The following is a 279-nucleotide window of genomic DNA, read 5'->3' as shown; positions in this document are numbered from 1 at the left end:
AAAAAAAAAAGCCACAAAACTGTTTTAAGTTACATAAGAACTATGGATAAGGAATAGCTACAACAGCAAACCATGACTTTTAAGTCTGTGTCGGAATGACGAGTCTCTGCCCCCTTCTACCACCTCCGGAGTTTAAAAATCTGCGCTTTCTTGCAACGTTTCACTGTCCAGCTTTGAAAGTATGAATCTATTCCCCGGTCGCAATTTTAGAAGCAAACAGAAGGCTTAAAAGCTGTCGAACAGCAGAAATTTTAGAAATTAGAGCGGGGGAAAACTCCC

This window comes from Cariama cristata, unplaced genomic scaffold, assembly GCF_000690535.1.
Source record: "Cariama cristata isolate BGI_N322 unplaced genomic scaffold, ASM69053v1 scaffold19545, whole genome shotgun sequence".
Lineage (NCBI taxonomy): Eukaryota > Metazoa > Chordata > Aves > Cariamiformes > Cariamidae > Cariama > Cariama cristata.
The sequence above is the reverse complement of the archived record's forward strand: the minus strand, read 5'-3'. Positions refer to the sequence as shown.